The 22,967-nt window shown below is 44.3% G+C and overlaps 1 long non-coding RNA gene across 1 annotated transcript; it reads right to left on the reverse strand.

Moving 5' to 3' along the window:
• Positions 1 to 14,190: 14,190 nt before the first annotated feature.
• On the reverse strand, positions 14,191 to 21,561 carry LOC108398485 (uncharacterized). Its single transcript, XR_001853435.3, has 5 exons — positions 20,535 to 21,561; positions 19,349 to 19,531; positions 19,060 to 19,130; positions 14,609 to 14,753; positions 14,191 to 14,429 (listed from the first exon to the last, which is right to left on the reverse strand). It is a non-coding gene; the product is annotated as an uncharacterized lncRNA (long non-coding RNA).
• Between the last annotated feature and the right edge of the window lie 1,406 nt (positions 21,562 to 22,967).

Raw genomic sequence — 22,967 nt, forward strand, 5'->3', positions numbered from 1 at the left:
TTATGTTCTACCAGTGCCAGAGCAGGTCAGAGCTAGTTAAGAAAGCAGCAATAACAAGTGTTGTGAACCTATTTCCTCCAAGTCTCGTAGTCAGGTAAATAATGCTCTGTTAGTAATGTAAGTTAGAAGAGACAAAACACTTCTAAAACTTGTAAGTGCAAAAATCCTTTGCAAAATTGCATTTAGGTTAAATAATAGCAAATGTAGAAATCAATGATAATAAAAACACTATATATTAAAACCTCTACAGTACCGCAAAGTCAGACTCAGAGAAAATTAATTGTTCATTTTTTAGCATCATATAATGACATTTATCTGATTATAAAATAATGTACTGTCAATGTTTGCATAAAATAGGAAGGAAGAAACAAAAATATATAAACTGTGGATAACCACTGATAACATTTCAGTCTGTTTTTTTTTCCCTATGGGGATTTAGATATATGTTCACAGCCGTATGGATTTTATTTTTGCCTAATTTGATCTGTAATTCAGAGAGAGAGGAAATGAGATGAGAATCTGGTACCTTATCTGTTTGGTAGAAACTTAAGACAACCATTATGAGAATAAATTGTTCTGATATTGGCTCCTAGGCATACAGGAAAATAGGCAAAGCAAAATCACCAAAGAGTCAGGGAGTCTGAATGATTCTGGATAATTAGTGCAAGAAATAATAAATTTGTATCATGTTAGCCTTTTAATTATTTTTAAATTCTTCTATTATTTAAAAAAATCAAATAAGTCAAGTAAGCATTAAGTCTAAAAACATAAGGACATATCTTAAGACATGTTTGGTTGTATGAAACACAAACTCTAGCTTAAGAATAAAGGGAATTTATCTAAAGATAGAGAAGGATTGTCATGAAAATACATGGTGAGGAAGTACAGCCAGACCTCACAGAACTGGAAGAACAAAAGGAAGCTAGGTTCTTGTCTTCCTTTCCCTGGGGTTCTGGGGTCACTGACCTCTGCTTCTTTCTCCACATTTATGTCTTTTCCCCATACCAGCTCTCGCAGCTCAAGCTGGTATCCTTTTGTCTCTTAATTTCAACTTGCATGTGGCTTTGTTGGTGACAATATTGATTCATACACACTCTGACATTGCAGTTTGGCTCTCTGCAGTTAACAATTATAGTCTGTGGGTTTCTTAATTACATTTCTTGTGCATAACAATATAATGATTATTCCTGCCTTTTGGAAGACCTGTGTCTGCATCAACCAAACATCTGTAGCTAAGAAAAGGAGGTGGAATCATATGGACAAGGCAGACTATCAGCAACAGTAATAGCAACAGAAACCCAAAGGAAGTAAGAAAGAAAAAAAGTAAATGACAAAATAAAGGAGGCTAAACTAGTAAAGATAATCAAAATCAAATTCAAATTAGCAATATTAAAGTCAGAGAGCACACATAATAACCAATATAAAATAACTTTCTTAAATTATGAAGGTGTATTGGCTGAATTAGCAGGTAATTTGAAACTTCAATAAAATAGGAAAAAAATGTCTTGAAAAATATGGTATTCAAAACTTGATGCAAGGAGAAATGGAAAGCAGGGTTAGGCTTAAATAGAATATTATTCATAGGTGTCATAGAGGTATGCCATTAGGTATTACTAATGCAAGTGATTTCTGTGTGCTATAAACTGTTCCAAATAAAAAAAAAAGAATTTCATGGTACCCATATTAGTCTATGAGATCACTATGTTACAAGCCTGAAATCTGATAAAGATACTTTGACAAAGAATCTATACCAACACAATATTTGAATACAGACATAAGGTATTGAAAGAAAATATCAGTAAATAAAATCAGCCCTACATTAAAAGAATAATATAACAGGAGCATTATATGATTTATTCCAGCAAAATAGAGTTGGTTTATAATGAGAAAAATCTATTCATATCAGCCATTTTGGGCATAACATATGCTGTTCTAGAAGTTTTTAATAGTTACTAATATTGCCTACTTTAATATTTATGTGTATACATTCAATTGTACACACAATTAACAATCATATTCCTACAAGATGCAACACTTAATAAGTCCTGGAAAAAATCCTTGAGAGAATCATGCAGTATGGCTTGTGACTAAAAACAGACATCCAGTGACATAAGCAGATCTGTCCTTGTAATAGCAACAGAACCACATATAAGAAATCCTTTCAATTTCAAAATAGGTGAAATATTTAACATTACCCATTGTAGAAATGTCAAGATTAATTTTCACATATTCAGTAAATAAGCACCCAAAATGCATTTAATTCTTTTAACTAGTCACCTGTTGCTAGTCATCTATCAATGTCAATGTTTAAAAGTTAATAGGAGTGGCTTTAATGTCATCACTTGGCCCTTGTCCATTCACTCACTGGAATGAGCATTTAAATGCTCATATAAACTTACCTACCACTCAATGTATGTATAATATAAAGAAACCTAACCCAATAAATCTAATTAAGAACAGATACATATCACTTCAATAGTTAAGCAAGGAAAGACACAAACCATTTCAATGGCTGATAGAAAGTATTTAGTCTTCTAAAGTTAAATAGAAAGTTAGATAGAAAGTATCTGACTTTGTAAATTGATACAATTTTACAACTATTACTCATGTTAAGAATTTTAAAGGAAGGAAGAAAAATGTCTCCTTTTATATAAACAATAATTCTCATTGAACACAAAAATCCCCAACTTCACACTCTTAATGGTATTCCTAAAAACATATCAACATAAAATAATGATGTCAAATAACCTTATAGTTACTTTTTATTGTTGTGGGAGTTTTAGATGAAGCAAAGGACATGAAATTGAATTACTTGAAAGGATTGGTTCTCAGACTTTGGCAAAGACCAAATATTTTGAAGAAGAAGAAAACTGATAATAAAAATGACAAAATCTAAGACTGTAGTACTCACTAATTTAATTGTCATTAAAAAAACCTATGAGCTAGGATTACTATCATCCTCATTTTAGAGCTGAAGAAGCTGGCACAGAGAGGTTAAGTAACTTCTCAAGGGCTATATTGTTAGGAAGAGGGGAAACTAGGATTCTAAGCCAGGAAGTCTGGGTACAAAATCTACACTCTCTACCAATCCCGTGATGTACTAGGCACTGGGCTAAGCACCACATGACCATGCAATCCTCTTAACAACTCTGAGAAATGGATATTATTCTCTATTATCAGTTGTGGCAACTGTGCAATGAAATATAGTACATAAACTCAATAGGCTTTTGTGCAACTCTTAAAATTATAATTACAAAGATGTAGCTATATAGAAGACTTTGATAATAAAATTTTAAATAAAAAGATGTCAAATAGTATGTCTTATATAATTATAAATAAGAAAAAATACATCAGTTTGGACAAAGACTAAAGGGATTGTACTAAAATGAAGAGAGTTGTTGGGGTAGGGGGATGGAAGTATAGTTGATATTTTTTTCTTTCCTAAATGCCCACAGTGAACATTTACATATAATCTGAGGTTGCAAAAAATTTTATGGAAATTATGAAAACAGAAAACATTGTGGGGATTTGTGTTGAAACATCTATTAATGAATTAACTCAGAACAAGGAGGTTTTTAATTGTGCAATTCTAAGTATAAATCATTATATAGTTAGGATTGATGTTATAGAGGATGGGAAAAGAGACAGAAATAATTACTCACGCAAGCAACTGCTTTCCCTGTCACTTCAGGGGCTGCCTTTCTTTGCTCAAAGCAATCTCATTAAATGCCCAGCTCCCTAACCCAGGGCAGGACTGCACTCGAAGCACACCAGATGGGCTGGGAGCTCTCTGGACCCCCAGCATTCAGAGTCCACTTCCTTCCTAGCAGCCAAGCTATTGGCCACCAGTGTTTACATTGAATTGCTCTCTACACATATTAAACTTAAGTGAATTCAATTCTATCCACTAGACAGAAAGAAAAAGTTGAAAGGATGGGGGTAAAAGCATATTTTAAGATACTTGTTTCATAAAATAAGGTCCCTAAATATTAGTCTTCATCAGAAATTCAACCAAAGACACAGCCTTATTTCAGTGCTGAAAGGAAACACCGCTTCATTGGATTTACAAAGAGTATTAAGCTGTATTTTGAATATTAATCATTCTTACCTCATGCTCTAACTTTGGAAGTTAAACCCAATTTAAAATGCAATTCCACTGTATAGTCAAGAGTAAAGTATAGATAGAGGAATTATCCAGTTTAAAATCCATGCAGTCAGAACCAAGTCTTCTTCCCCCAAATAATTTTAATCCTGACTTACATTGTTGAAGTTGCATTCACTGGCACGTCAGCATTCAGATTTCAGAACAGGAAATACAGCTTGTCTTCCGTAGGAGATGACCTGGATGACCATTTCTGCTCACATTTCATTGCCCTCTGCAAAGTCACAACTATCTGCAAAAGAGGTTGGAGAAGTAGTCTCTGAGTGCACGTGTGCTCAGGAAGGAGTGAATTGGGGGGGACAGAGCAATGGAGTTTATGGGAAGAGGACAGTGGACTTGGAGGACATTACTAACAATCTGCCCCTTTGGGAATCTGAGTTGCCATTTAAGCCCATTTCCTACTTGATTAGAGATGAGATATTTTCCTGGCTTACTAAACTGCCATTGCCAGGAAAATGTAGTAGGCACTGTAGCCTCCTGGTTCATGCACAGGCCACTCCTGTCTCCAAGCCTTATCAACAGATCAAAGACTGCAGTGATCTCCATACTTGAGACCTTTGGCTGAGCCCAGCCATCATACAGGGGCCCACATAGGAGGCAAGCACCTCACATATATTCATGCACAAGCACATACGCACACAAACACACATTTAACAACATGTTGATAGCAACCCTTCAGAGTTTGCTTACAGATACCCTCTGACAGCTGCTTTGATCAGTAAGAGGCCAACCAGAGGATTATCATCAGCAGATAGAAGAGGACAAGTTTGCAGGGGAATCGAAGAAGGAGGAGGTGCTCCATCTTCTACAACTACTGTATTTGTTTGGGAATTTCCTATCAACATGCCTTAGTAACAACAGGTACACATTCTTTTTTCTGCAAACACAACAGATAAACACAGAACACAGGTATCTCTGGGATTTGAGGGGATGAAATTCATGGTGGACTTGTGGCAGTGACAGAAGCAGGGAGAAAGATTAGAGCTGAGTACTGCAAAGAGAAATGCTTGACGGCTGTTTTCTCAGGAAGTTGTCATAAAAGAAGCAGAGACTTTGAGATCACCCGAATTTCAGTTACAAATCTTTACTCTATGACATGCTAGTTTTGGGGGTGTTATTCAAGTTACTTAGCCTTCCTTGATTTCCTCCTCAGCAAGAAGGAGACAACCGTGCCCAACTGTGTGGTTAAACCAATTCTTTGACTTTTTGAATGGAGCCTGGAGCCAATAATAAGGTCTCCACAATAAGTAGTTGTATTACTACTACTATTATGATTACCTTCCTGACATGTAGTAACTGTGATTCTCTGGGGTCAGACTTTCTCACATTAGCATCTGTATTAAGACAGTTCTCCTTTAATAGAACCTGAGGGTACGTCTGAAGGGTCAGCAGTGGGGATGGACTGAAAATGGGAAGAAGGGATGAGGAGGGGGAAGACATTTGTTAAGTATCTACTGTAAGTCAGGCACTGTAGTGAGTTGTGGGGTCCCCAGAGACCAGGTTTGCCTTCTCAATTTTATTCCCATTTGGCCTTGCTTATTAGTTTCCTAATGTTGCTATAACAAATTACCACAAACTTGGTGGTTTAAAACAACACAAATTTATTATCTTACATTTCTGGAGATTAGAAGTCTAAAATAGGTCAGCAGAGCTGTGTGCCTTCTGAAAGCTCTGGGGGAGAACCTGTTCCTTTGCCATTTTTTGGCTTCAAGAGGCTGCCTGCATTCCTTGGCTCATGGCTCCTCCCATGCCTCACTCCAATCTCTTTCTTTGACTCTGACCCTCCTGCCTCACCCTTGTAAGGATCCTTGGGATTACACTGGGCTCACCCGGATGATCCAGGAAAATGAGTGTTCCCATCTCAAGATCCTTAACTTAATAACCTGCAACGTCCTTTTTGCCAAATAAGGTAACATAAGCACAAATTCCAGAGATTAGAACATGATCATCTTTGGGAGACCATTATTCTTTCTATCACATTTATTCATATAATCTTTGCACACACAGATTCCATGAATTTCAGGACTGATCAAGATGGATGAAGGCCAAGAACAACATTTATGTCCTACAACACATCTATACAATGTATGTAGGATAAGTAAAATCCAAGGAACTTTTGAGACCTGTAGAGCTGAAGATGTGCATACCTTACAACCCAACAATTCCATTCCTAGATCAATCCACTAGAAACTCCCATATGTGTGCTCTAGAACACAGGCTCATGGGTCTTCAGGTGGCATCCTTTCTACTTGTGAGAAATTGGAATGTGTTTCTCCATGAAAATAGATTTAGAAATTCCCACAATGGAACAATGTGCTGAAGACACAAAACTACCTTAAAAAGCCTAGAGGATTCTGAGGGGCATAACAAAGAAAAGAAGTCAACAGAGAACACATACAATATGATCTCTTTTTATATAAGTGCATATAATAGATTCAAAGAAATATTATATATTGTTTAGAATACATGAATGGGTGATCTAATACAAAAACTATGCATTAGAAGGTAAACACAAAACTTAGGAGACTAGTTGCTCTTGGAGAAGGTGATTTTGGACATATTTATTAAGCTGGAGGGTAAGTACATGAAGGTATCATTATGTCACTCATTTGCAGGTCTGAAATATTTCAGAACAAAAAAAATTTAAATAATGACCTTGAAGTTTCTAAGCAAACTTGAAAAAGCTTTCATGTATTTTATCTTCAAGACTTAAGGAGCTAGGATTCTTTTTTTTTTTTTTAAGGTTTACTTTTTTTTTAAATTATTTTTATTTTTTTGAAGAACATTATGTTTACTAGGCTCTCCCATACCCCAAGTTCCCCCCCCAACAAACTCCATTACAGTCACTGTCCATCAGCATAGTAAGATATTGTAGAATCACTACTTGTCTTCTCTGTGTTGCAAAACCCTCCCCTTTCCCCCACCCCCCACATTATACATGCTAATCATAATACCCCCTTTCTTCTTCCCCACTCTTATCCCTCCCTATCCTCCCATTCTCCCCAGTCTCTTTCCCTTTGGTAACTGTTAGTCCATTCTTGGGTTCTGTGATTCTGCTGCTGTTTTGTTCCTTCAGTTTTTCTTTTGTTCTTATACTCCACAGATGAGTGAAATCATTTGGTATTTGTTTTTCTCCGCTTGGCTTATTTCATTGAGCATAATACCCTCTAGCTCCATCCATGTTGTTGCAAATGGTAGGATTTGTTTTCTTCTTATGGCTGAATAGTATTCCATTGTGTATATGTACCACATCTCCTTTATCCTTTCATCTACTGATGGACACTTAGGTTGCTTCCATTTCTTGGCTATTGTAAATAGTGCTGTGATAAACATAGGGGTGCATCTGTCTTTTTCAAACTGGAGTGCTGCATCCTTAGGGTAAATTCCTAGATGTGGAATTACTGGGTCAAATGGTAAGTCTATTTTGAGCATTTTGAGGAACCTCCATATTGCTTTCCACAATGGTTGAACTAATTTACATTCCCACCAGCAGTGTAGGAGGGTTCCCCTTTCTCCGCAACCTCGCCAACATTTGTTGTTGTTTGTCTTTTGGATGGTGGCCATCCTTACTGGTGTGAGGTGATATCTCATTGTGGTTTTAATTTGCACTTCTCTGATAACTAGCTATGTGGAGCATCTTTTCATGTGTCTGTTGGCCATCTGAATTTCTTCTTTGGAGAGCTGTCTGTTCAGAAGGAGCTGGGATTCTTACAGAGGTCCAGGGGTGGGCAGAACACTATTTCTCAAAAGTGCCAAACAAGGTGGCAGAAGGAGCAGCTGTGTTAAAGCCCAAGAGAAAATCTTCAAGGTTGAGGAGAGACACAGAGGGGACATCTGGGGGAGGAACGAAAAGGTGGCATTGTTTTGAAAGCTATCTGTTAAGTTTCTTTCAATTTCAAATCACAGGAAAACCAACTCAAACTGACTCAAAAAATAAAGGAAACACGTTGACTCATGTAACTGAGAAGTCCAGATATAGTTTTGGCTTTAGACCAGGCTGTCTCAACTGACTACTGACAAGCATTCCAGTCATGTTAGGCCAGATGATTCTCTATTGTGGGTGGCCTGCCCTTTGCATTTTAGGGTGTTTAGCAGCATCCCTAGCCTCTACCCTTAGATGCTTGTAGTAACCTCCAAGTTGTGACAACCAAAAATGCCCCCAGACATTGCCAAATGTCCCCTGGGAGGCAAATTGCCACCCTCATCCTCTCACTGAGAACCACTGCTGTAAGGAAAGCTGACCTAATGACTCAAATGACATCACCAAGATCTGGTCTCTCATGATCAAGTCATATGCCTTCTGCAGCCTTGATTACTCACATGGTAGTCCCCTGGCAGCTCCACGCGCTCAGCCATTCCAGAATGGCTGCCACAGTTGCAGACTCATGGCCTCATATCCCACTCTCCAAGCAGAGAGGTGGTTTCTTGTGCTCATTCACACAGATCCGAGACCATGCCTTCTGTTGCAGAATCCCCAGTTTACGTCTCCTATCCTTTCCCTGCTGTGATTGGCCAGGTACTGAGCTGATCTAGTCCTTCTGATGAGGGACAAAATATACTGATTGACTTTAGTCCACTGCTGGAGCTGGGAATAAGTCAACTCCCACCAAGACACATAGCTAAGGAGGGAGGTATGGTGGTGCCCCCAAAATGTCTGTGCGTCACCATTCCCCAAGCAGAACATGCTGGCCTGGCACCATCCAAATTCTGCCAAGAGACTATCTAGAACCAGGCAAAGGGGCTGCAGTGAGTCGATGCTCTGTGGGAGAGGCTGCTGCTGCAAAACCAGAGGCTGAGGGGTCTGCATAAGAATGGAGACCTGCCTTGAAAACCCATGCCCTTCCCCCAGCCCCACCTTCCCCTGAGCCAAACCCTGCCAGGGCCAGACTCCTCAGCAGTTCCCAGTTCAACTGGGTGAGAAGGAGAGGCAGGGGGAAGCTGGCATGAAAACAAATTCAGAATTTTTATTATCTAGGACTGGACCATTTTAATTACTGAGTTGAGACTATATTTGTGGTATAAAGTGACCAGGGATCTTTTTATTAGTGAAAAGCCAGGAGAAAATTATGAGACAGCCTGAGATAGAGATTTCATCCTCAGGCAAGGGAGAAATGGTCCTCATGGAATAAATTTTAAAGAGGGAATGGGAGCCAAAATCAAACTGTGCTTCAGTCGTATCCCTGGGTCCATGCTCACTCGGCACACAGGTTCCATGGCCTTTCATGGAGCCCAGAAAAGAGGTTCCAGCAGCATCATGGACACACAGGGCAGAGCCTGGGAAGCAGGCAATCCACACGCACACCCCCACAACAGGGAGTTGGTCAGACCCAGGGATCTGCAGAACCCATGGACAGAGGCTGCAGCAGTGATCAGAGAAGCAGTGAGTTCGGGGGCAACCCCAATGGCAGCCCCAAGGTCAGGGAGGGGCAGGCAAATGCCATGGTCCCAGCAGAGGTGCTGCCCTGGGACCTGCCAGGGAACTGTGATTGCCTGTTTTCCCCCAGGGCCTCACCTAGATTAATAAGCTAACACTGTTATTATTTATCATCTCCTCTGTTTTTCTTGCCTTCTTCCCCAAAGCACTGTGACTCTAAAAGCCAAGTCTACAAAAAGTGCTGAAGGATCCTGGGCTGGGAACCTCAGTTTCCCTTGATCCAGGCAAGAGGGCACCTGAGAGCATTTCATTCCTCTCTCTCCTTCAGGAAGACTTTCATGGACCATCTCATGCTGCTCACAACATACATGCTGCTCGTAGCAAGGCTCCCCCACCGACTTCCAGTTTATTGTACTGGTTTGGCCATTAATGGGCCAAAAAGCAAATGGAATTACAGAAATCAGCCCAGTCTTAATAAAACCAAGGCAACATGGGGCTCACTGAACCATCTCCCTTTTTGACAAGTGTATGCTAATTGCATTCTGTCTCCTTGCAAATTACAGCTATTCCTCGGGTTTTAAGAAATTTGACATTTCATTTTGATTGCAGCCGCTTCTTGCTTCCTGTAGCCCTGGGAAAGGGGAGGAGGTGGGCTGCTGAAGGCAGGCACTGACCAAATGGCCTGGGCACAAATGCTGCTCACAACAAGCATGAATCTAGGTGTTACATGGGGCCCTTCTGCTCCTGGCAGATTACAGATTGGTCCAAACCCCCAAATTTCACAGCTCACGTGGATCTGGGGCCCTCCCTGTCATTTCTACAAATTCCTGAGCATACTTCTTCCTGGGTCACTCTAATTTTGTTCCTCTGTTTTGTTCCTAATTTTGTTCCTCTAATTTTGTGAACCATTCTAACTTGTCTGCTCATCAGCTGATATCATAGCTCAAGTAATCCAATCATAGTTATAACTCCATCATTTGGTGTCTGGAGGAGTTACAGCAGGAATTCCATTATGTGCAACAGTCTGTGGGTCACTAGTTCAGAGGTTCTCAAAGTGAGGCTCAGGGACCCATGGGGGTCCTGAGACCTTTCCAGGGTATCTGCGAGATAGAAATTCTTCATAACCATGCTAAGATGCTATTTGCCTTCCCATGTGCATGCCCTCCGAGGTCACAGGGGAGTTCTGCCCAGCATCTACACAATGTTTGATGATGCCACAGCCGTGAGGGCTGATAGAATGTGTACTGTGTATTCTGGTGTCTTAAAATGTTCTGTTTGAATTTCTAATATGACAAATATGAATAAATGTAATGCACATAAACAAAAGTTCTTCAGGATCGTCCATAATTTTAAGACCACCAAACTGCTCCAGTGTACCCCCTGAAGCCCTGCTTTCTTTCAAAGCTTCTTCTCCTGCCAAGAGACCCTCACCCCTACATGCAGACCCCTGGGAGATGAAGTCCTATTAGCCCTGTTCCAATTGCCTCCTGAACCAAAAACAGTGTGAGGCTGGTGTACCTTCCCCAGCCCCCTGGAAGTCTGGGGAGTAACTGTTTCTCCAACTCAGTGCAAAGCGCTCTCAATTCAGCAAAACAACTTGACATGATTCATGACCTTCATAGAAAGGAAGGGAGGTCATCTCACATTCTTGAGATCATACCTAAGTCCTTCTTCATGACAGAGTTTAGAGTGGGGGAAGTTTGTTACTGCCCATTTTACAGGAGGCAAAACTGACACCCTGGAGACAGATGGAGATGTGATTACAACCCATTAACCTGTGATGGTTGGTTTGAACAGTCAAGCCACCAAGCCTCCCTCTTGAAGTTTGTTTTAAAGTATTGTTTTCCTCTTCCACTGGTTTTGCAATCTTCTCTCTCCTTCCTTGTTGTCCCACCTCCTGTCTCCTGCTGCTTCTTCTTCCCTCATTTTCCTCCTCCAAGCTATTCAAAGTGGCGCTGCTTGTGTCTTTGTCGTTCTTTCCCTTGAAATGACAGTGAATTTCAACAATGCAGATGGCAGAGAAGCCAGAGGATATTTGAGCAGATTCTGGAATCAGAGTCCTGACGTGTAGACTCCAGCCCTTCGTGCCCCTGGCTGTCAGCCAAAGCAGCCTGCTACTCCCCATGCAGCCCCTCTAACCCCCCTGACTCTCCCCATAGGCCTGTTTCCATCCTGGTCCAAAGAAGTGGTTTTCCAACTGGTAGAAACAGATCTACTCACAGTTTCATTACTTTCTTTGAGTCAGGATCTGAGGAGAGGAAGGTGGGTATCTCTGCCCTAAAGGAGTTCACAGACCATTGAAGAGACAGAGACACCATCAGATAGAGACAGTGCAGTGGAATAAATGAGGAAATAGAATTCTGGGCCAGCTGTACAGGGCACATGGACTTGGCAGGAGGAATCACTAGTATTCCGTGGCTCTTGAGGGGTTGATGGGGGGTGGGGGTGGGGGCTCAGATGGGAGAACAGAAGCTAAGGCCACTGGCTGAGAGATCTCAGCAGGCTCAGACCACAAACTCCAAACTAGCAGTGATATCCTAGGAGCCCGAGTGTGTGTGTGTGTGTGTGTGTGTGTGTGTGTGTGTGTGTGTGTGTGTGTGTTAGGGAGTAGAGGGTGGCAAAGAGTGAAACAGAAAAAGGAACATCCAGGCTATTTTAATGGAGACAATGTAAGGTGGTGGTTAAGGGCACTGGCTGTGCAGTTAGATGAACTTAACTGTCACCAATCTGCACGACTTTGGGCAAGTCCTTAAAGCTCAGTTTTATCATCTATATAATGAGATAATAATAGCACCTATTTGAAGATTTATTATGAGGATTACATAAATTAATATGTGGCAAGTGTTTAGAAAAGTGTCTGGAATACGGAAAGTGATAGATACATATGTAAATGTCAGCTGCTACAGTTTGTATCAAAGACTAACTGAAATGACCCAAGTTAAACACTCAAGACAGCACCTGAAACATGGTGCACCACCCACAGGAGCTCCATGTTGCAGTGGGCACCCGAGACTCAGTTCCTCAGGGGCGACAGACATGAGGTGCATGGGAAACAAGTTCCCAGATCACCTTCACCAAAGGGAGTGAGGCTTCAAACACACCGACAGGCAGGAACGTGGACGTCATGATGGCTGGAGGTGAGTAGTAGGTGGGGGCAGCCAAGGCTTGTAGCAGTCAGCTGAGTCTGTGTCTAGGCAACAGTCATCAGTGGTCAACTTGGAAGAAGCACAGAACCAGGTCTGGGGAGATGAGGGCAGTCCTCACCAAGGAGGTGGCATTTCAGTTAGATGTGAGAAGATAAGTGGGCGTTTTCCAGGATTATGTACAAAACGAGTCACATAAATGTCATTTCTACCACACTTCTTAAAATAGCTTTATGTAACTTTCTGGAATACTGGTTCATGCTTTTTAAAGTTGAGCTTTGTTATTATGTTGTTAGAATCAAGCACATTAACGCAAGGACAGGTGACTGGTAGCAGATGAGGAAGACCAGTCTTATCAGTGAAGACATTTAGTCTTATAGTCTATATGAGAAAGAAACGAATACATCTGGGCGGTGCACTGCAGCTCACAAGTCATTGCCAGCTCATCTAAGCCTCAAAAGACCCTCTGAAGGATTATGATTCCCCAGAGGCAACACGGGAGCTCACTTCTTTGGGGCTTCTGCCTGCAGGCTATGTAAATCCTTCTTTGGACCTCTGGGTAGATTCGTAAGAAGCCATCTGTGCTCCCTCAGCCAAGCTCCTCCTTACCTCAGGAGGCCATTGATAAAAAGCCAGTTCTGGAGCTTGTTCTGCCATCATGGCCACAAAGAAGGCAAAGCCAAAGGCTTGTGGGCCCTTCTGTAATGAGTCCTTGATATATCAGAGTCTCTGGTATAAGGAAAATTGACAAAGCCCTTTGGGATGGTCAGTTTCGTAGGTCAGTTTGGCTAGGCTACAGTCCCCAGTTATTCAGTCAAACTCTAATCTAGGTGTTGCTGTGAAGGTATTTTGCAGATGTAATTCAAGTCCACGCTCAGTTGACTAGAAGTAGGGAGAGATGATCCCAAATAATCTGGGTGAGCCTGACTTAATCAGTGAAACCTTAAGAGTAGTCGAGGTTTCCCTGAGGAAGAAGGAAGTCTACCTGTGGGCAGCAGATTCACCCCATGCCTGAGATCTCCAGCTGGTCCTTACCGCGGTCTGTGCTGAAGGTTTTGATCTTGCCTAGACAGCCCCCACCATCATGTAGGCCAATTCTTTACAATGCATGTCTTCATATGTACCTCCTACTAGGTCTGTTTTCTTGTTGAACGCTGACTCACACACTTCGTCCAGGCATCACCTCTGACTAGGATGAGCTCCATAGTCTTCTACCTGGTCCCCCATCTCCAACCCCCCTCCTCCAACCTTCAAAGCCTGCCTGATCAAAGGTCTGTTCTAAAACACAAATCCGATGTTTCTTGTGTTCAGTCCTGAGCCTCTTACCATAATCATGGTCAGAGGGCACTAAGCCAATGCAGAGAAGACAGACCCTGTGAGTTGTAGGCTTTAGGAAACTTGTTAATGCTGCATGCTACTGATCACAAGCGCTGATCACACATTCCTCCACAGCCTAGGAAAAGGACACATGATTGAAAAATGGGAACCAATTATTAGCTTTATTTGGGACTTTCTAGTGGCAGCAACATTGGGGAAAATGGCTTGGACCTGAGGCCAAAATGGAACATCCAATTCCCTATCCCATGCGTTGAAGATAGCCAGGTCCATATCATAGGACCAACCTGACTTCTCCATCGGGCTGCAGGATGAAAGATGGCATTCCTTGAGAGGAAGACCTGCTGTGGTGAGTGGGTGGCACAGAGGATGAGGAGAGGGCCTGGCTCTTTCTCCTTATTGTGGTAGGCTGTGCCTGTGGGAGAGATCATGGAATAAAAGAGAGACCGATGCTGTTGTGCAATCCAGTAGCCCTGCTCCCTAGTAAGTGTGGCCAGTGGGTATCCGGCTCACCGACAGAAAGGACAGAGTTCCCAGGGGGAGCATGGTGATGCAGTGAAGAGAGACCCAGAGAATGTTTTCTACAACACTTACCCCTGCTGGGAACCAGGAATGAAGTCCGCTCCTGTGTGTGCGAGCCGGAGACAGGGAGGGTGAAATGTCCCCCCACCAGGGGGCGCCATCTGCCAACACGCCTTCGTTTCAGTGCAAAGCCTCAAACGTGCCTCCCAGGAATCCACTTAGAGACAAAGGTATTTTAGGTTAAGCCCTTCCACATTGCGACTTCCATCCTGTCCAGCCTCCTCCCTTTATGTCGGTGGAGGGGGGTGGATTATCCAGAGAGATGGGAGATGGTAACTTGAAAGGACAGCTGTATATCCTCTTCAGAGACACATGTCCTCAGAAGTCTCGTTGCAGAGTCATATTGCCCTCTCCTGTCTTGTGGTGACTTGCGATGTTCAACCCTAACTGGGTCCCTGGGAACGACCTCTGATACATCCGGGAGTTCCCACGCTCTTGGCATCAATGATATGATTCATATATATTGCCTCCAAAGCCCAACAAAAAACACGATTTCATTCACCCTAAGAATCCCAGCTAAGACAATTTAACTGCACCCCAGTCACAGCAGCAGGTTTTAAAAAAATAAGAGCAAGTGTCGGGTATTACAGAGTTATAAAAAGCATTATCTAGGGAAACAAAAACAATGAAGGCTGAGGCCAGCTGACTGCAGGCCTCTGACTGGGAAGCTGAGTGCCCAATATAGCTCTCCCCAAATCCTCCTGGGTATTTTTCCCTTTTAAGCATCCCCAGTACCGTGCTGCTGAAAGATTCCTGCTGCCTGCACACTGCAGGAAGATCAACTCCCAATTCCCAAGCAAGACTCCCAAGAAGCTTCATAGTGAGGCCACCTTAACTCCATTCCCTCCACGACCCACACACACCCTGGGATCCAACTTCACTGTGTTCCCACAGTTCCTGGAGTATGCTTCTTATTTTTATATCTCCATGAAGCCTACAAGCCTGGAATGTCCTCCCCTATTCTCTGCCTCATTGCCTACTTCTTCAAGCCCCATCTCAAGATTCTTCTCCTCTGTGAAATATTCCCAACATCCTCTGGCAGTCTTGAGTGCCATTCATCAAATATTTCATTTTTCCTACATGCCAGGCTTATGATAAGGTTGTATTTCTGGGCCTCTTGTGTTTGCAGCTACGTGACCAGTTCTGGCCAAAGGGTTATGAGCAGAAGTGACATGGGCCCATCCTGGGGCCTGAGCACCCGCTTGCCATCTGAGACCCTCTAGCATCTTCCTCTCCCTGTAGCATGGCAGACAACAACACTCCAGTTAGCAGCTGCTCTGTTAACCTGAATCCAGCATAGGCATGATGATGTGGAGCAGAGAGCTCTGCCAACCCACAATGGAGAAGGAAACCTTTGTTCAAAACCAGTAAAATATGGGAGATTGGTTGTTACTGCAGCATAACCTAGCTTATGCTGGCAGACACATGTCAATTAGACAAGGACTAGTTTAGGGACCTCACCTCGTGTATTTCTGTATCCAATTACAGCCCAGGGCCTGCCATGTAGTGGGTATTAATACACAATCATTGTGTTGTTATTGGCTCAATTTTTTCTCCTCTTCCCTATTGTGCAGGTGAGAAAATAACCTTGAGAGTTTCCCATTCCCCTTGCAGGCTTTCTCCTGCTGCTCAGGTTACCAGAATTGATTTCACTTCTCCTGTTGCCAGTTCAATGGGGGGTCAGGGAGTCACACTTGTTCTGGGTCATACGTCCTTATCACCCATAAAAGTCCCGAGGATCTGGTACTTGAGTAGTTGTTGTAAGTGAGGGATAGGGCCCCAGAGACCACTGACAGCTCTGCAGCAGCATTAACCGTGTGGCAGCCCACAGCCCAAACTGTACCCATCCTCCCAGAAGGTGGGAGAAGGGAAGAGGGGAGAGGAAGCTCTTGCTGGGCGCCCAGGCTTCTGTAGCACCTACCTGTCCCAGGCCCATTGAAGAACAATGATAAAAATACATGCCCACACGCACACATATTTGAAAGCTCCATCCCATGGCCTGGGCCAGTGGGAGCCAGGCCTGGAAGGAAACCAGGAGCTACCTCATTCCTTAAGCTGGGTCGGCAAAGTTTCAGGTGTTTGTGAGAGCATGGAGCTAGGACCTTTGTTGCTGCTCTTCCCTGCCCTGAGACTGCCCTTCTGTCATGGGCCTGGAGCCTGGCTCTCACACCAATGCCCTGGCGGACTTGGGCCTGAAGCTGACTCCTAGCTTGAACAGCCAGATTCTGATCCATGGGGCTACTTCATGCCAGTCCCTCCTCCTCCCCTGAGACAAGTCTGCTGTTGGTATCCCTCACATTGGCCCATATGGGCCTCCCTGTCTGGCATTCCAGCTGGTGCTGAGAACACCCTTCCTTGGAAGCCCTGCTGCTGTGCCCACTGATGCTACCTCTGTAGACGATCTTGCTGAAGGTATCTGTAGCTGGGAGCACAGTTTCCCTCTCCTGTGGCAATTTGGGCAAATTGCTAGGGACAACTCTCCTTCCTCGGTCATTTCTCCCAGGCTAGCCAAAAGCACCACTTTCTCCTTACAGGAGTCCAGGATGTCTTCTGCCCCATGACTTCTGCCACAAGAAAGATGCAAAGGAGAAGCAGAGCTGGTCACCTAAGCTCTGTCCCAAAGTCTCATTTCAACTGGGAATTATTTGGTTATAAGGGGAAAAAAACACTCAAATAAAGGAAGTACAATCAGGCCTCACAGGTACTGAAAGTTTTGATGGCGGACTGCATTAACAGCTCCAAATCGTCACTCTCCCTAGTTGCCATGCCCTTCACCATGTGACTTGTTCTGGCCATTGAATTCATGATGCACAAAATGTGACCAAAGCTTTGGAAAGCAAATGCATGACTGGACCTGTTCTCTTAGGCTTTGCCATTGCCGTGAGGGCAGCAGGTCTGGGCTAGCCCACGAGTCCCAGGAGGAGAGCGAGGGACATGCGGAACTGAGCCACCACCAACCAGGCCCAGCCTAGATCAGCCAGTCCTAGCTGATCAAAGGATGCAGAAACTAAATGAACACTTGTCATATGACACTGAGATTTTGTGGTTGTTTGTTACACAGCATTTTGGGGCAATAGTTAACCGATGTAGTCAAGCAGTAATTCTCCCAATTTCTGTTTCTGTTCTCAGAGTCCTCATGTTTTTTTGTCTCTACTGTTCTCTGCTCTTCTGCTTCATTCATTCTTTTTTCTAAAGATCAGCTTCTCTTCTTTCTTTTTAGCTTATATAGGATTCCCTCACAGATGCCTGAGTTGGTTCTCAGGAATCTACTATTAGCACTGAAGTATCTCTTGGCATTAGACCACTTCCTTTGTCAAATTCTGAGACACAGAGGCCTTATCCCACATCTCTATTTCACAATGGAGCTTGTTGGACAATCAAGAAGAAACCCAACCTTAGAAACACAATGGAGTGTTCCATGCTTCTCAGATGTGGGATGGAGGGTGAGGAACCCTGATACTTCCTATGAGGCTCCCCCTTTCACCAGGGAAATTTAAGACTATGTCTTGCTACAGCAGTGAGGAAACAAAAACAAGTTCTCTGTAGGTTACTCTTCTACTCCTGCAAATAATCACTTGTTGTAGGGAGGGTTGCATGCTGGGATTTCTACCTAGGTAGGTTGGTTTGTGTGTCAAGGGTAGGAGGAGCTGTGGTTGAGAGAACAGCTAGGGAAACAGCAGTAGGTCTTTCCCTGAAGGACTGGCACTAGAAATGAAGATGGAGCCCAGCCACACTTGGAGACAGTTTAGCAAGGGATGAGAGGAAGACTGTCATGGTGGGCACATCCCCAGACACAAGAACACCAGAAAGCACAACTCTGAGTTTCTACCCATGATGGTGGGTGACTGATTCAATGGGGTTAGACAAATCAGGACCGACAGAGAAAGAGGGGTGTCCACAGACGCTGTAGGCAGGGAGGGGAAGTGCATGGACACTTCTTGAGGCCAACAGCCAAGGAGTTGTTGCCATCCTGAGAAAGTGGACTGGCTCAGCCCTGTGGTCTCAGAATCCCATCCTTTGAATGCCAACCAATCTCAAGTAAGTTACAGTTAGAAGGGTGGATAAAACCAGGTGCTGGAGAAAAAAAATAGAGACGGGCCCTTGTTAGTGACCACATAGAATGGTAAAGACATTCTGGAAAGTTATATAGGAATACTTAGTGAAACTAAGTTTGTGTAAAGTCTATAACCCAGGAGTCGTCTCCTGCATGTAGAGCCTGAGATATTCCCGGACAGATTCATGGGGCATGTACACCAGAATGATCATCTAGGTGCCATTTCTGGTTAGCTGAAGCCTGGCAGAATGGATAAGAGAAAGGCGGTGGACACATCTGAAGCGACGAACTAGCTAGGTAGAGAGCAACAGGACTAGCTCTTAAAAACATAGTGCAGAGAAAAAAAGTAACAAACAGAACAAAATTTATAGCACAATACCATTTGTATAAATTAAAAACACATACATACCACAAAACATTAGATTTTACAAGGATCCATGAGTCTATTGGGCCATACATCAAACACTTTAGAGTGAATACCTGGAGGAAGAAAAGAATAGAAGTAAAGACTGAGGAAAAGTCGGGGGAAAAAAACCAATAAACAAGAGAAGGCCTTGCACAGACCTTTTATGATTGTGGGCATGACACAAGGAATATGATTGGCATAATTTCTGTATCAGAAATCCATTTCTGTTTTGCTTTTTTTTTATTTCAAGTGAGCCTCCTGTGGGCTTGATGTTGGTGTAGGACCACCTTACCTTTGGCTATTGAGGTCACGGGGGGACAAGGTGCCACAAAAACCCCTGAGGGAGACAGCCACAGGCAGGGAAGGGAAGGGTCCTCAGCATCGGCAGACAGGGTTCCGATCTTGACTTTGTCACACACTGTTTGTGTAACCTTGGGCAAGTTGTGTGACTGTGGTGCACTCACTTCTCCTCCTCCTATAAACACAGATAATAATACTTAGGTTGTGGAGATCAAATGAGATGATGCCTACAAAGCACCTAGCACAGCGCCTGGCCTCATAAAGAGCAACTCTCGCTCTTCTAGGGTCTTCACCCAGTGTCCCAAACTCCACTAATTCTCAGAATCTAACATGTCACTGCATTTCCATGTTTCTTGGTCAGGTGCTTTCTGTTGAGAGATGTACTGGATCAGCTGCTGCTCGGGCAACTGGTGAGATGGGAGTGAGAGCTAGTGCCAGGCTGAGAGGTCTGGGAAGCGTCCCAGGAGCTGGGCAGACCTAGAGGCTACAGTCAAGGGGCAGACAGTCCAGGCCAGCTGGGGCCAGGCATGACATGGAAATCACCAGTCCAGAACATGGGGGAACAGGTGTGGGTGGGCAGTGGTGGGGGGTTGGGAGGATGACCTGAGCTCAAGACCAGAGAAAGATCAGGTGGGATGGAGGCCCAGTGTCTCTTCTGAACGCTTGCCACAACCCCTTCCCAGCCCTGCTTGCCTATGCAGAATTTCCTGCCCCCAGCCCTAGTCTTAAAGGTAGTGCCCTGGATAGGACAATTCCCCTTTTAAGCTTTCTTCCTCAGATAATGTCACAATCTGTGGTTTCTCCATGTTGATGGAAGCCTGACTAGTTTCTCTGAAGACAGACAGGTCCCGTGTCCTCTGGGCATTTTGTTTCTCACTATGTAAATGCTGTGTGTGTTTGACATCAAAGTCTAAAATGTTGATGTGAATTCCTTATGTGGGGGACCCCCTCCCTGTTGGTGTAGGCTCCCCTGGGAAGGGTGCTCTATCCTCTCTGGCCTTGAGGGCAGCCTGAGATCCTTGTCTGTCCCTCTCCTCCATCCCCATGTCCCTTCTGTCATGTGGCCTTATTGATTCTGCTCCATAAATATCTCCATCCACTTCTCTCATTTCCTATGCCCTGACCACAGTCTAAGCCAACATCTTCTTTACCTTAGACCACGACAAAGGATTTCTCACCTGTCGCCCAGCCCCTGGGCTGCCCCTCTCCTGTCAATTCTCCATGTAGCCACAGAGCAATATTTCTATATGAAGATGACCATGTCAGTATCTTGCATAAAAGTTTTCAGTCTTCCCATTACCCTGAGGATAGAATCCGAACCCCTTAAGATGTAATGCAGGGCCCTGTGCCACCCAGCCCGTGTTTATTGGCATCCATGTCACTCTTACTTTCCCCAGCCAGACTGAGTGCCCTTTATAGCCTCACATATACTATGACTTCACACATACTTGTCCCTCCTCATTCTTTCGGAAGCAAGTCCACTCCTCCTTGCTTCCAAAGATCAATTTCACTTCCTCCAGGAAGCCTGCCCTGACAGTCCAAGTCCATATTAAGGGCCCTGTTCTGAGTTGAATTGTGACCCCCAAATGATATGTTTAAGTCAGAGAATCCCCGGAACCAGTGAATGTGACTTTATGTGGACATAGAGTCTTGTAGATAGAATCATGATGAACTCATCTTGGAGTGGAATGGGTCCTAATGCAGTGAGCAGTGTCCTTATCAGAAGAGGGAAATTGGACACAGACCGTGATCTCCACTCTTCTGACACCAAATGCAGTGATGTATTTCTCCCCTACATGTATGTATAAAAGTAACAATATTATACACAGCAGTAATAGTAGTGTAACTCCATTAGGGTTCCCAGACCTGATTCCAGTGGTGTGAGGATGTGTGGGAGGGGGTCCTCCCACACATACTTAGACCAAGCAGTTCTCAAACACCAGCGGGTTCCCACGACCTCCCCCTAAGGTTCAATTAATTTGCTGGAGTGGCTCACAGAACTCAGGAAAACACTTAACATTTACCAGTTTAAGAAAGGATACTGTAAAGGATACAAGTTAACAGCCACATGGAGAGAGACACAAGGCAAGTTCCCAAATAAAGGAGCTTCTGTCCCATGGAGCTTGGGGCCTGGCTCAGTGGCATGGAGGAGGCGTTCTGGTTCCCCGGCATAGAAGCTCTTTCCGACCAAGAAGCAGGATCCAACTGAACCGCCGAGCAGAGCTGAGCAGAGCACAGAGGGAGAGAGAGTGAGCTCTTCTCCTGGGTTTTATGAGGGCTTCAGGGCATAGTCATGATTGACTATATCATTGGCCATTGGCTGATTCAGCCTCCAGCTCCTGCCCTTGGGTGGAGTCCAAAAGTCTCTCATTAACATGACAAAACACCCATTCACCTTCAACACTGCAGTGTTTTCAGGAACTGGATGAAGACCAAATATACCCGGGAAATGTATATTTGGTCATATGAATGACCAAATTTGTATTTCTTATAACTCATTATATCACATAACAGAGGCAGAGATGCAGCTAAGGGTCCAGGGGCACAGAGGATCACCAGCCACCACCAGAAACTAAGAAGACTCAAGAAAGGATCCTCCCCTTGGGCCTTCCGAGGGCACAGGCTGCCAGCACCTTGATTTGGGGCTTCTGGCCTCCAGAACTATGAGACAGTAAACTTCTGTTGGTTTCACCCCTCTGACTGTGGTCACTGGTTACGGCAGCCTAGGAAGCTAATGCAGGCCCCGGCTAGGGGATCCCAGAGCACCCCTTTCCCCTTCTCCGCAGAGTGTATAACTTTCATGCTTTTATTGGTTTACTTACTGGCTCCAAATTAGTCCAAGCTACTTGAGGGCCAGGACCTTATGTGACGTGTACACTGTTGTAGCCCCAGCAGGTAGTTAGAATCTATGTGCTGCGTTGGTTGAGTGATTGGGTGATGAATGAGCCTTCAGGAGGGAAACAGGCTGGGGCAATAAAGTCAAGGATGTAGTGGGAGGTGGCAGGCGGCTCAGGCAGTCCTCACAGAGTTCTAGGCCCAGAAGTGCCTTCAGGGGCCAGTAGAGTCTCTAGGCTCCCTGCCGATGTGAGGGCAGGGCCCCAGCAGGGGCACCTCAGGGCAGCGCACAGCAGGCCAGTGGTGTGGTCCTTGATGCAGGAGAGAAAGACCCTCTACAGGGCCTTCAGGGATGTCTCCCTCTGACACCTTGGAGAGGCAAAAGCTTAGGCCAAGGGAGTTGGAAGCAGGGTTGTATTTCAGCATTTCACAAAGGTCTGAAAAGTGGGGGAGGTGAGGGCCCCACTCGGAATGAAGGAGATGCTCCATCACTGCTAGGCCCAACCTCACTCCTTGGGGCCCTAACACTACTGCACACTTGAAAAAGCTCCCCGGTAAGCCAGACCCCAGTAAGCCCTGCTTTGGTGGGCAGAGCGAGCTGGGGTGCTCAGGTCCCCGCCACAGCTCTTCTCCGTGGGTGCCGCCCTCCTCCCAGGAAGCCACTCCAGGTCCAGGTGCAGCCCTCCTATGGCTGCTTTCCACCTCCACTTGAGCTTCTTCCCTCCCTGGTACATCTACCCAACATTGCTATTCAACAAACCCACGCTCAATGTTAA

This window comes from Manis javanica, chromosome 4 (genome assembly GCF_040802235.1).
Source record: "Manis javanica isolate MJ-LG chromosome 4, MJ_LKY, whole genome shotgun sequence".
Lineage (NCBI taxonomy): Eukaryota > Metazoa > Chordata > Mammalia > Pholidota > Manidae > Manis > Manis javanica.